Raw genomic sequence first — 11,648 nt, 5'->3', positions numbered from 1 at the left:
AGCCCAGGACTCCTGGGCAGTGCTGCCAAGCAGGAGGCGCGGCCTGCTCCAAAGGGTAGGCAGCTTCTGACTCAGCCAAAACCAGCTCTGTGGCGGGCACCTTTGGCCCTGGGCAGAAGCTGCCACTCATCTTCCTCCTGACCCCACCTAATTCAAGATTCGAGCTTCCAAAATGCAGCTGCTGCTTCTGCAGTCTCCCCACTGGTCTCTCGGGCGAGGGAGAGTTAACCATCAGCGCACGCTCCTTTCTTGCCATAAATCACTCTGCTTTGAGACAGGTGCCCCATCACCCCCCACACACTTCGGGCAGCAGGAGTGACGCACTTCCCAGGCAATGGCCTGTGGCCACCCTGAAGAACGTGACCGGGGCCATGGGGACGGACGTCACTGGGTCGGACCTCCTCACCCCAGTCCTGTGGTGAGAACTGTCCACGGCAAGGCTGAGGAGGCAGAAATGGAAGTGACCAGGACGAAGGGAGGTGTGACGCAGCCACTGGGAGGGCAGGACAGAGCGCTGGGAGAGGAAGGGGCTTGCGGGGCTCAGACCGTTACAGCTGGAGCCTCGCGGACCCCTGACCCAGAAAAGGCCCCACGGAAAGACTGCCCAGACGAGCTCAAAATCTGCGGTTAGTCCGCCTGCCACGCACACCTCTGCCCGACTCTCTCCGGTGTGCCATGGTGCCCTCGGTGCCTCCGTGCCCACTGTCCACGCACCGGGCAGCAACCAGGGCCAGGCAGACCTGGGTTCCATCTTTGTTGCTTCCCAGGGCCTGTGGTCTAGGTATGTGGCTTATGTCCCCAGCCTCGTTTATGATCTGCCTCAGTGTTACAAAGACACCACCACCTTGTCACGTTCGTACAAATGATGCAGCTACCACAGACCCAGACCCGTAATTCAGCTCCATAGGAAGCCCCCTGGGGGCGCAACCTCGCCAAGCCTCCGTTTCTTCTTCAGAAAAAAAAAAGAAGTAACCACTCACACATGTAGAGTACTTGGCAAAGTGCCTGGGGACAGAGTGTCCCTGTCATTCTCTTCTTCCGTTCCCTCTATCCTTAATCTCTCCCAGTTCTTCAAACACGCTCTTCCACAAACTATCACCTCCCTGTCACTGCCTCCCGACTTCCCCGCCCACAAGCTGACATGTTCTTGGGAGGCAAGGCACACAGCTGCTTCCACTTTAACATGCTGAAGAGCGAGTTCCAAATCTTTTGGGAAGCCTGAGCCCTCTCTCTGGCGCCCTTTTGTTGACTGGTCAGATCATAACATCATCTTTGCTGTATCTTTTGGTGTCTCCCCACTTCAGATTAGACCGTAAGCCAAAAAAGTTCAGATGAAGGCCCAATATGTGGTCTTTTAGCTCCAAGACTAGTTTTATCTATCAAACAGGGAAAAGAATGAGAAGACGAATTATATTGCCTCCACAGAACAGCAGGCATGATACCTAACACACTGTAAGAATTAAAAGACCGGTGCTACCATGAAGAACTCAGGGACACAACGTCTGGCACCAACACCTTATCAATCGCTCTAAGACGGCATAAGCCACTTACCAGGGCCCTGTGGCTGCTCTGTAGCTTCTCTACCACGTCCGAAGGCCAAGTTGTACCCATAAGGCCCTCTCATCTGCCCACGGCTCCTGCCCTGCCCACCCTTCAGCTCCCGGAGGCCTTCTTCCCAAGGCCCTTCGGCTCACCCAAGTTCGTATCCACACTGCCTCCCCCGACAGAGCTCCGATCTTCGGTCCTTTACACCAGCCTCCCTCCGGCCAACCGGCCTCAAAAATGTGCCGTCCTCCTAGGCTTCCTGGTGGGCAGTGCCTTCCCAGACCCTGGTCCTCAGCGGCGCCATGTGGACCAGTGTACAACACCTGGGCCCTTCACTTGGCTCTTCACGTGGCCAACGCTCAGTCCCTCAGGACTCATGAGTTCTGTGCTTTCAAATGTGCCTCCCTGTTGAGTCCTGAACTTTCAGGGGTTCTGTGCTTGCAGGCTCACTCTCAGCCCTGCAAGGTGGCACAAACACTCGTTACCTGACATCCATGTTCCTGGCTACTCGGCCTCGTTTCCGGCCTCATACTGCAACGGGGGTCCCTTCCACAGCCTACTCAGCACCACGCTGTCAGATTTTTGTGCTTTCTGTTGATTCTGCTGTTTAAATTGGCCCCAGGTATAGTGTTGAAGTGACTTCTAGTGTCGCTGAGCACACGAAGGCTGACCCTTGTGGAGAATACACGCATGTGAGCTGAGCTTCATTTGGGCGTGAGTCACGGTGTCCTTAGCCACGAGGAGTTCAGTGCTACTGAGGTAACAGCACCATACATCCAGAAAAGGGAAGTGGACATTGGTCAATACCAACACGGGCCTGCTCTGGTTAGGGTTAAAGGACTATCAGCTACCAGAAAAGGAGGAAAGGGGGCTAAAATCTGTGCGCTCCGTTCGGCCTCATGTCTGAAGGATCATGACAGATTAGACACGAGACAGCAGGGTTGTAAGGCCGAAAGCCAGAGACTTACAGGGTCAGGAAAATGCTCAGTCCTTCTTGGCTAGTGTTGTACTATACAGAAACATTAAGTACTGAGACACTAAGTACAGAAATAGTAAGTACTTACTCACATGACATACATACAGGTTCAATAAGGCGTCTTTAAGCAGAAACATGTAACGTCAACTTATACGTAAGTTGACAATAACATAAGTCGTCAATAATAAGTCATGAGTAGAGCTTCTCAGGACCCTAAACCTCTATCTCCTCAGGAGCATGGCCTCAGCACTCAGTGACAGACCGCGCAGCAGTCTGACTACCATGAAGGAGAGCACTGGCTGCTGTGGCTCTGCCACACCACCACCTCGCCCGGGTGTGAGGACGGAGCTCCTGGAGATGCAGACCGCACGCAGCCTGTGCTCCAGGATGGTGAACGAGGATGAGGGGAGACGCAGGAAGTGCTCAGAGAGGCTTTTCTTTTCAATGCCTTGTCCAATCCCAGTCTCACTGCATCTCAGATGGTGGAAGTGCACGTGCATGTGTGTGAGCACGCACACACTATCTTACACACTTTTTTTTTGAGACAGGGTCTCGCTATGCAGTTCAGGCTGACCTTGAGCTCAATTTGTAGCCCAAGCTGGTCTCGAACCTGCAACAACCCTCCTGCCTCAGCCTCCCAAGTGCTGGGATTACAGGAGTGCGCCACCATGCCCGGGCACATGCATGCTTTAGGTCGGTAACAAAGATCTTACTTTTCATCAAAGCATCCCATCCCATAAACTTTTATGAGATTTCCAAAATGGGAATGTAGGCTCTATAAGGCAAGGATCTTTGTTCTGTTCTTGGGATTTCACAAAAGTGGCTAAAACAGTGCCTGGGGATTTGTAGGTGTCCAGTAAACAGTGGAAAGAAAATAATAAATCAGAAGAAAAAAAAAAATCCTGGGACAAGAAAGTGAAAACCCACATTTGACATAACTTTGAGTCTCCATATCCCACCTTGGCAAAACCTCAGCCTTTCATTCTCCACTCTGGGAGGGTCTTTCACAAGAAAAAACATCTGGGGCTTCCCAGCAAAGGAAGACCACGATACTCCGTTCCTCAGGGATTAACACAAGGCTTCTGGGGGTTATGTGATACCCTTGACTAGTCTCCTTACATTGGAAACAGGACTCTCCAGCCATCTAAACCTCCCACCCCACCTGCCACAGTATCCCTTCAGGCTTGGAGTGTTTTGGATCAGGCAAAAGGTAAGCCAGCTGTTCCCTTCTCACTCTTGGTCTTCGGCACATTTCATTCTCATAAGCACTGAGTATGTTCCCAGATGCTTAGGATCACTCCTGCACGCAGTCTCCGTAGCTCATGGCCAGTGAAGGTCTGGTTCCTACTCTACCTGTACACTTTTTTGTTGTTGTTGCAGTACTGGGATTTTTCATTTGTTTTATAGCCAACAGAACTACCACAGACACAGAAAATTTGATAGAAAAATACAACTGGAATAATAACGTATTTCTTGGACCCTCATACTTTTATATGTACTAATTCAATAAATTAAATTAGTACAACAGTAAATTAAAAAATGGCTGTAATACGCTGCAGGTGGAGAGTATTCTTTGCTCGCCTCCTGAATTGGGACCGGCAGTGTGACTTCCTCTAGCTACAAGGATGCTAGCAAATGGGAAACAAGCAGAGACTTGAGAAGGGTGTGTGTGTTTTTTGTTCTTGGTATCCCAACTCCATGTGAAAAGGACCAGGCCAGCCTGTCGGATGAGACACATGGGGCCCAGTCACCCCTGCTGGTCCAGTTAAGAACCAACCAAGTGCTTGACAAACAGGGCCATCCCTGATCAGCCAGTCCTCGGCCACCCCGCCAGCACACGGGACATGCATGAGACGGCAGAAACTCTGCCCAGCATACAAGCATGAGCTAAATGTTTTCAGCTGCTAGATTTTGGGGTGGTCTGGTTTGTAGCAAAAGCTGATATGCAAGTCCATTTTATGGATGAAGAAATGCTGGCACAGACATTAAGGCCCCACAGCTATCGAGTGCGATTTGGGATTTGAAGCCCGGCAGTCTAACTCCAGAGGCCAAGCTTTGCCATCTGTCCCAGAGCCAAGCCTCTCTGCAAATATCAAATGTCTCCCCACTCACCTATTTTTCCTAAAGGATGTTAAATGTAAAGCATGGCCTTAGGTGGCCCCACAAATGCCCAAGAGGCAACTCCGAGCACTGACTGACCACGACATTTTGTGTTTACGATGCTCCTCAAGTTCCCAAAGTGCTCGGTTCTCTTCTGATACTTTCCAACCATTTAAAAAAAATAACAAAATTGCCCCACACCCATGAACAAATGGGTGGGTGAGAGGGTGAACAAAGTGGGGTGCATACAGAGCATCCCGCCTTAAAAGGGGAGGAAATTCTGATGCATAGTACGCTGTGGGATGACCCAATCACGAGACAACAAGTACTGAGCGATTCCTAAAGAGTGTACATGAGGTTAAATTCACAGAAACAGAAGGTAGAAGGGTGGTTGCCAGGCGCTGGGGGAAGGGAGAAATGCAGACTTCCTGTTTAGTGGATACTGAATTTCAGTGTGAGATGAAAAGTTCTGGACATGAGAGATGGTCAGGGCTGCATGTGATGCATTTAATTCAACCGAATATACCCTTAAGAACAGCGAACATGGCAATTTTTATGTTATGTTTTATCACAATTTCTCTTAAAAAGGGAAAAAATGACAATTTAGACTGACAGAGACCAAGAGGTCAAGGCCTCTGTTGGATCAGCTAGACTCCAGAGAACCACGTAGGTGAAAACCACTTACATTCAGTGCTCCTGAGTCCCACGGCCACCCCTCGCCAGCCACAACCTACCACTCGCCGCTGGCCAGATGGGCTGGCGGATACGTCAAAGCAGCCTTGAAAACAAGCTGGACTCAAGGACAAAAAGCTCAAACAAATCAAAGCCAGTTCCCTGCCCCCAGACCAGCACAGAAGAAATGCTATGCCAACTCTGCTCAGCAGATTCGCATTTATTTTCAAGATCACAGGATTCGATTAAGACTCGCAGATAGGAAAATGAATTGACATCGAGAACAACGAAGTCAGTATACACTCTGATGGACACATAACAATTTCTCCTGACCTGAGAACTTTATAAACTCTTTACAGAAAATCCAGGAACGGGGAAGGCTTTCCTCTGTATAAGTACCTGCTGATGTCAGGCAGACAAACTGGTCGGATGAATGACCGGACGACACGGGCATTCCAGACATATAAAACCGTTACTACAATACAATCGCTGACTTAAAAGAGAGTAGGGGGTACACCAGCACGCAGAACTTCTTTTTCTTTTCTAAAATTTCCCCAGTAAACCCTAATTTTTTTTAAACGAAGCTGAAGCCCAAGCTCATGTAAGGAGTTCACTGTCAGACACACTGTCACATCAGTCCCAAGCGCCTCGCCGGTCCCTTGACTCTGAATGTCTCACAAGCACGCTGAGGCTCATGACACACGCTTGGAGGAGCTGCTCTGAGGGAATCTCTCAGACAGTCGCCCTTGCGGTGGATACTCAGATGGGTCTGCAAGTACAAAAAAAGGAAGGGGGTGGGGAGAAGGCCAGGGGCAGAAAACAGGAAGCCCTGCTTGGCACAGCTGGAGGCGGACGCCACCCACTTCTCCACCAGGAAGGTCAGAGGAACAGTCACAGAATCCGGTCCAAGTCCAGGTGACCCGCCATCCACAGAGACGAAGCACGACATCCGTGTCAGCCTCAGCCTTTGAGCATCCTTCCAGTTCCTCGACTAGAGGCCAACAGAGTCCCTTGGGGCTGAGGACAAGGGGTGACTTTAGCCATTCTGCACTCTCCTTCCCCACCTGCAAGCAGGGAGGAGGTTATGGGGAGGATCAGCAAGCACAGAGCTGGCACAGCTCCCTCCGCATCCATCCTGAAGTGAGTCAGTCAGCCCCCGGACCTGGGCAGTATCTCATTAGACCCGATGACTGAGAGGCTTCCCTGAGGGACTCAGGGGCTGTCGTGATGACTGTTCTTGCCGGCCAAGAGCAGGCATGCGAGGACGGAGAGAGGTCAGACTCCTCTGCTTCCCAGCAGACTGGGCGCCTCCCAAACGCAGTTCCTCCCGTCACTTTTCCCAACGACAATCTGGCGTACAGTCAAGGAGTGGTATGGAATCTACTCCAGGATGCGCCATGGTCAACACCAAGTGAGATTTGGATGAACCCAGCCCAGACAAAGCTGGATTTCCTCCCTGCTTGCCAAACTGCCCAGCAGTGAAGAAGCCGGGGGCAAAGGGCCACGGAGAGGAGGAGCACATCAAGAGAGGCAAGGGGTGAGGCTCTGATCCCTCAGTGGCTCCTCAGCACTTTATTCACCTGTTTGTCCATTTACTCGTTTGCTCAGGATCTGGAAACCTTCCGTATGCTGGCAGGGTAAACACGCGACAGACCAAATGGGGTTCCTCGTGGAATTTCACTTATGATAAACAAGCGAAGTGTAACAAGTCAGACACTGACATGTGCCACTGAGGAAAAGCAAGTCAAGGAACGGGGGCTGAGGAGACGGCTGGTGAGCTGGGAGCTTCCATGATCAATACATGGACTATGAGAAGGTTTCATGAGTGAATATGAGAAAGTTTCACTGATAAAATGACATCTGTGAGGAAACTTCAGAGACAGAGTAGCGGGCAGTGAAAACACCAGGACTGGGACGATGACAAGCAGAGAAACAGAAAGTTCAATGACTCTGAGGCAGGAGCAGGTCTGACATTAGCACAGCCCAAGCCGTTGTCCATCAGCCGGGGCCAACCTGGAGCAGCACGGGACACAAAGGGCCGAGTCATCTCCCTGCTAACCTGAGATTCGGGGCTCAGGCAAGAAAACAGGGTGAGGGGAAGCCACAGCCACAACTGCAAGGAGATGCTTTCACAGACTTTCCACAGAGCCTTCTCCTCTGAAACAGCGTGTGGGCTGCTTTTAGGACAGACTGAGAATCCCTTATCCAAAACGCTTAGGACTGGGAGCATCTCAGCTTTTAGTTTTTTTGAGGGGAAATATTTGGATGTACATAATGAGATATTTTTGGGACAGGATTCAACTCTAAACAGGACATTCATGTTTCATATATACTTCATATAATAGTCTGAAGGTAATTTCATACATTTTTATTAATTTTGTGCACAAAACTCAGTTTTATGGTGTGAAATTTCCCACTTTTGGCACGTTGGCACTCAGAAAGCGTGATGACGTGTGTCTAGATGTGCCCTCAAAGCCTCACGTAGTCATAGGTGGGGCTTTTCACAGCTGGCTGGTTCTAGAGTGTGTGATGCTGGGATCTATTCATTGTGCATGCTAGGATCAAGGCCACTAGGATTACGGGTGAGTGCTGCCCTCCCTGAGTAGTCTGGTTAAGATATAAGGGATTGAAAGAGCTGTGGTCACCCCTTGTCGCTTTGCTATCTTCCGCCTGCCATGCAGTGTTTCTCTGTGGTGCCTCTTTGCCATCCACCCTGCCTTGGAGCCAGCTATGGACTGAAACCTCTACAAACTGTGAGCTAAATAAACCTTTCCTCCTCTAACTTTGGGTTAAATTTTGTCCCAGCAAAGAGAAAAGTAACTAAGAAACTAAGCAACTAAGAGACTAAGTAACTAAGGAAGAATTTTTCAAATTTTGGAGCATTTTGGATTTCAGATTTTTGGATTAGCAATGTTCAACCTGTAGATACTTACGGGACTGACAGAATCAGAGGACAATAAATTACAGCAGTGAAGACTTTCAGAAAGGGGATTTCATAATTTCCTGGGTATTTATCCAGTGTTTAAATGGAATTACCAGAAATCTCTCCTCAAGACTAACCTTTACCCTTTGTTCAGTTTCAGGTCAAGGATACTATCCTTGGGCTACCTTGGGCTACACGTCCCCGAACACGGGACACCCGTAAGACTGCTGGATTGTGGACAATTTGCAGGGACAATGCCTCGGGTTTCTAAATTTGGGGAGACTGGAAAGTACCATGTGAAAAGCATTTCCTCTCCCCGGAGCAAGTGAGACCTGGGTGGGGTCCAGAGAAAAGACGGAATGATTATTTGGACTCACTGCAGACCCACAAGTAATTAGGGCTTTGGCGTTCTATGCCCTAGGTCACCAGACCATGAAAGGAAGAGGGTTCCAGGAAGTCATTCTGTCTGGGGATAAAGGTAAAGGCAGCATATACGGCAAGTCCCACCTGAAACCTCAGCACAGGGCTCAGTGTAAAGCAAACAGAAGACTCATGAGCCGGGTGTGGTGGCACAAGCCTGTAATCCCAGCACTCGGCAGGCTGAGGCAGGAGGCCAGTTTCGAGTTCCAGGCCAGCCTGGGCTACAAAGTGAGTTTAAGACCAACCTGAATTGCATAGTGAGACCGTGTCTCAAACAGACAAAAAAAAAAAAAAAAAAGATAAGACTCAGCAAAATTGTCAAAGCAGCAAGGGGAATCCCTCAATGAAAAATCTGAGAGGTGCATGGAGACACGGAAGAGAGGAAATCCTGGCCCCTCATCCTCTATGGGTCTGACCTTCATATGTTTCCGGATTTCTGGGCCTCAATTCCCCATGTTACATGAATCTCCCCTGTGGTGCCCGAAATCCACAGGTTACACACATCCAGTACCTTGTCAGAAACATTTCTGCTACTCACTAAGCATTTTCTTGCCTGTGGAGACTTGTGAAGGCCGTATCTCCAGTCACATCATAAATGTGTCACAGGATGGCACCCGGTCTTTTATTACAGAGCTATAATCTGGACCGGCTGCTTAGATCTTCTGAGAAATCTGCACTCTTATCTCAAGACACACCACAGGGTTGGTGATTCATGCTGAAGGGACACCGGGCCGGAAGCCCAAGTGGGCTAAGGTGTGTGAAAGCCCCCGGCCCAGGGCCTTGTGCTCAGCAGCACTGGTGACTGGTAGGTTCTCTTCTTCCCACACTGAGCCTGGTTCCCAGAGGCTGGGAGGTGACACACAGCACACTGCACCACATCACATCAGTGGCGACCAAAGGAAACAACTCTGAAACCAAAACCAGTTTCCACACAGTCCCCAGCAATTGCCAGAGTAGAACTCTCCCTCCTACCCTCCCCACTGGCTGCCCATTCTTGGTCTCCATTCTTTGGCTCCTTAGCTGAGCCTCTGGGACAAAGAGCCAGTATTGCAGGGATCTGTTCCTCCTGCTGCCTCACAGGAGAGGAGGAGAAACACCCCTGATGTCCTTGATGTGCTCGCACGTCCCTGTAACTGGGCGCAGCTGCCCCATGCCTGGGCACCAACTCAAGCAGCAAGCTGGCGCCCACTTGCAAGGTCATCCAAATGCCAGCGCCCACACCCTATTAATAGCACAGAAGCTAGAATGAAGCAGACAGGAGGACGGAAAGAAAAGGCTGGCTTCAAATGCAGCTTGCACAGTCACATGGCAAGAGCACATCTAACCTTCGGCAGCAGATACAGAAGGTGAGAGGTCCCCAAAAGGCAGCTGGGGTGGTAGCAGAGGAAGGGGAGTCACCGGCCAGTTCGCCTTACCTGCCTTGCCACCCTCCGTGCCTCCCAGTAAGGCTTTGAGTCTTCCACAGCTTTGCCAATTTTCTTCACCAGCTCCTCCAGTTTCACCGTCGCCTCAACCAGAACAGAACGGAACTTCTGCCGGGCATCCTGCAGCCAGGGGAAATGGGGGAAATTCAGCTCAGCCTTAAGGAGGAATCTGCACTCACCCGCTTCACCTAAGCAGATACACCAGGAGGGACTTTTCCCACCACCCAAACCCCTCAGTAAGACTGTGCAAGGTACTGCCCAGGTTAGCGTCCTCCAACGAACGCCCTGCCGTGCTGAAGTGGCCTGGTGTCAGCCCTGCCTGGGACGCCCCCACCAGTCATGCGCAGCTACTGAGCACTTGCACCTGCCTAGTGTAATGAGGAAATGAGCTTATCATCTAATTAAGTACATTTAAAAGTTAAACCGGGCACAGTGGCGCAAATTTGTATTTCTGGCACTCAGGAGGCTGAAACAGGAGAATTGTGCATATGAGGACAGCTTGGGCAACTTAGTGAGACCCTGCCTCAAAAACCACAAGCAAAAAGCAATTTAAAATATTAATGTGGCCAGAGATGACCACACAGGACAGCAAAGAGTAGAATGAAATGCTCTGTCCAGGTCCTTGGGGAAAGAACAAGCGACCCGACTGTCTCTGGCAGCCCCTGTCAGTACGATGGTGCCATTTCCCATACTCCCTGGAAGTCATCAGCCACATGACCTATTAGGCAGCCTTAGATGCTGAGTGCAAATTTACTGCACACAGGGCCCTGGGCGTGGTCCCGCCCTCAGGACGCTGTTAGTCTGGTGTAAGGTAGGCAATGCAGCCCATTCTAGAAATCCGGATGCCAGGATGGGGTGGTACAGACTGAACCCAGCAGCAGAGACCTCCCCAGACCTGGTACTAGAGGGAGGCACACGGACCACCCCTGAGGAGGGGCATCTGCACAGAAGCCTGAAGCACACATGGACAGGCGGGGAGGGAGAGGAAGTACTGAGATCCAAGCAAGCAGCAAGGCCCCTGCGCAGCCAGGAGGGGGCAGGGAGCCAGAGTCTGGAATGCGGAGAATGACAAGAGATACGGTGACCCCCCACCCACGTTGGAGACAGCAACTCAGGCCTCTGCAGGGATTTGGAAAGACAGGAACGTGAAGCACATTAAGCTTATTTTCATCATTGAATCCAGAAACCAAGACCATGAGACACAAGCGGGGGAAAAAAATGGGAAAAAAGAAATTTGGTCCAATATGTCCTTGGAGGACACACTGGGATTCAGGTCAGGATTTCATAGACTCAGCTTACCCTGTAACTCCTTTCCCCTTGTCATTTGCTTGACAGAGCCATACCCGGATGGTGTGTGTGTGTGTATGTGTTTGTGTGTGTATGTGTGTGCATACACTCACGTGTGCTGACGTAAGTTTGAGAAAGGGGAAATGGAAACTCAAGATGAGGAACAACTTGCGATCATCAGCCAAGGGGCTCCCCCAAGACTAAATAGCTATGCTTCTGTTACAGCACACGTTCCATTAGCCAGAAATAGCTTCCCTCACAATTATCTGAAAATGTGTATTTCTACAGCTGGGGGTGGTGG

At 50.4% G+C, this 11,648-nt stretch overlaps 1 long non-coding RNA gene across 2 annotated transcripts; it reads right to left on the bottom strand.

Annotated features, from left to right (window-relative positions):
* Positions 1 to 5,496: 5,496 nt before the first annotated feature.
* Positions 5,497 to 11,446, bottom strand: LOC102003929. Of its 2 annotated transcripts, none has more exons than XR_001232596.1 (3): positions 11,360 to 11,446; positions 10,052 to 10,180; positions 5,497 to 6,973 (listed from the first exon to the last, which is right to left on the bottom strand). It is a non-coding gene; the product is annotated as an uncharacterized LOC102003929 (long non-coding RNA). The 2 variants fall into 2 exon arrangements; XR_001232597.1 differs by having other exon boundaries at positions 5,497 to 6,357.
* Positions 11,447 to 11,648: the final 202 nt, after the last annotated feature.

This window comes from Chinchilla lanigera, unplaced genomic scaffold (assembly GCF_000276665.1).
Source record: "Chinchilla lanigera isolate Chin_1 unplaced genomic scaffold, ChiLan1.0 scaffold00357, whole genome shotgun sequence".
Lineage (NCBI taxonomy): Eukaryota > Metazoa > Chordata > Mammalia > Rodentia > Chinchillidae > Chinchilla > Chinchilla lanigera.
This window is presented reverse-complemented; position numbering and strand designations above follow the sequence as displayed.